The 2,602-nt window shown below is 32.2% G+C and overlaps 1 long non-coding RNA gene across 1 annotated transcript; it reads left to right on the forward strand.

Annotated features, from left to right (window-relative positions):
* Nucleotides 250-2,317, forward strand: LOC109236258. Its single transcript, XR_002069476.1, has 3 exons — nt 250-488; nt 1,675-1,846; nt 1,997-2,317. It is a non-coding gene; the product is annotated as an uncharacterized LOC109236258 (long non-coding RNA).

The following is a 2,602-nucleotide window of genomic DNA, read 5'->3' on the forward strand; positions in this document are numbered from 1 at the left end:
TATATATATATAAAAGATGGGTTAGAAAAAGGTTTTTTAAAAATAAAAAACTAACGAAAATTAATATAAAAAAATAACAAAATAAACAAACAAAAAGCTAACTCCTATTTGATCTAACAATCCCAACTTCCCCCGCCCCTCACGTCACTCTACACCAATGCAAACACTCACGTCCCAACCCCATGTCTCCCACTCTTTTACGTACACACACCGACACATTAACTTCCCTCACCCATACATCTATATATAATACACACACATTACATAAAAGGGGGCCAAGATTTTGAGGGGACAAAAAATAACAATTGAGGAGAAAGAAAAACGAGATTGAAAGCAAAGTAAAAGAAGGGAATCCGAAAAAGAGTTGAATCTGTTCGAGGTTGCTAATTTCGGTTCGAGTTCTTATTCGTACCTTGCTTGAAGATTAATATTTTAGATCTTTTTTTTTTTTAAAACCGTACCTGTTGGGAATATTATCAGCAATAAAGGTTCCATTCTTTCATACTCTATCTCTTTATTTTTTTCTTATCTAATGCTTGAATGAAAATGCTTGAACACTGTTTCATGTTTAATCATAGTGTATCGAGTTGAAATTTTATTTTAGTTACCTCTATTTTGTTATCTAGGCATTAACATGAGAAGGTCAATGATATATTATTCAGTACTTATCATCATGCTCTAGTCGTTATTTGTTAATATGAATTTGTGCAATCAAGATTATACTATTAGCTTTGGTGTTAAATTGGCATATGTGTTATAGATATAAGAAAAAACGGAAAAGGGTCAAAAATATTTCTTTACTATGTGAAAAAGATCACATATACTCTTCCTTATACTATTGGTCTATTATAGCCCCTGACGTTATAAAATTGGTGCAAAAATACCCTTAGTCCGTAAAATCGTCCACCATGTCCAGCATTATCACACATGGCCTGACTTTTTGATGATGTAGATGTCACGTGGCAATGCCACTTCACCACCCCCAACCCCATTTTACCTCCTCCTACCACTTCTTCCTCTCTATAATTGCATAAACCCTTAAGGATCTATAACAAAATAAATTCAGAAAATAAATTAGCTAAACATGAATACTAAATTTTCTTTACTTTCTTTTCAATTTTTTTAAAGATGACAACCTTTTACTTACCGTTTGTAGTATTTTTACAAGGGGAGAAACGACTTCTGGAATCAAGAACATAAATTATTGAAAAATTCATACCAATTAGAGAGAAAAACAAAATTAAGCTGGCTTTTCTAGCCAGTAATTATGAAAAACTTATCACACAAACACTAATTAAATTTCACATAAAAAACACATATCTAGAAACAATCAGACAACTTAATTATGAAACAAACACTAATACATTACCCATATAATATATACATTTTGAATTTTCACATAAGAATATGACAATAAGTGTAAGATCCCTTTTGGGTTATTCTTATACTTACTTCCACCAATCTTAAAACTATGAAATTAACAAAAAAAACATTAAAAAAGAAATTAACCCTCTTGTTACTATCAATAAATACCCACAATATTTGACTTCATGATTACTTTGCTATAGATTTTCCTTTAGCAAAGTTTATATTTTTTTACCCCAACCATAGATAAAGAAATTAACCAAAGATTTTTTACCTTTTTCCCAAATATGTCTCTTTATCTGTTAACAGCACGAGTAGAAATCCAGTGGCATCTCGCCGCCGGTGATCCGCCGGAGACCATTCTCTTAGTGGCAGTACTAGTTGAAGAAGCTGAAGACTTCATTGAAAATCCGTTATCAGGAGACCCGAATAGATGTATATCCGACATCTCGAACCGACACGAATCGCCAGGAAGTCTCATGTAAGAACCCAACGGCGATTCATTAGTCATTCCGCCTTGTTTAGTATTTTTGTAATCTATTATTGCTTTGTACAAGAATGGAATTAATCCCTCCATTTTTGGGTTATTCATGTTTAGCTAATTTATTTTCTGGAATTTTTTTTGTTATAGATCCTTAAGGGTTTATGCAACTATGGAGAGGAAGAAGTGGTAGGAGGAGGTAAAATGGAGTTTGGGTGGTGAAGTGGCATTGCCATGTGGCATCTATATCATCAAAAAGTCAGGCCATGTGTGATGATGTTGGACATGGTGGACGATTTAATGGACTAAGGGTATTTTTGTACCAATTTTATAACGTCAGGGGCTGTAGTAGACCAATAGTATAACGGAGGGTATATGTAATCCTTTTCATATAGTAAAGGAATATTTTTGACCCTTTTCCGAAAAAAAAATGACGTGATTTTTTATATATTCCAGCTTTGGTTTCCTTTAGTTAAATGTTTGTTGTTCTCGACTTCTCTTTCTACGCTCATTGAATGATAATTTGTTGCTTTGTGTGTTATCACTAATTTTAATTCATTATTCTCCACTGTTGTGCATATATTTTTTAATGTTGTTTCAAATATAGACTTATGAGATAATATTTTGGGCCATGCAAAGTTGAGGGAACCGTTTGGCTTAATTAGAAACTGTGGGTTTTTTTTTTTATATTTGAAATCCTTATAACATTAGCATTAAAGATTAGCACTTTATTAAGTTATGATATTTTTTAATAAT

Source organism: Nicotiana attenuata, chromosome 12, assembly GCF_001879085.1.
Source record: "Nicotiana attenuata strain UT chromosome 12, NIATTr2, whole genome shotgun sequence".
Classification (NCBI taxonomy): domain Eukaryota; kingdom Viridiplantae; phylum Streptophyta; class Magnoliopsida; order Solanales; family Solanaceae; genus Nicotiana; species Nicotiana attenuata.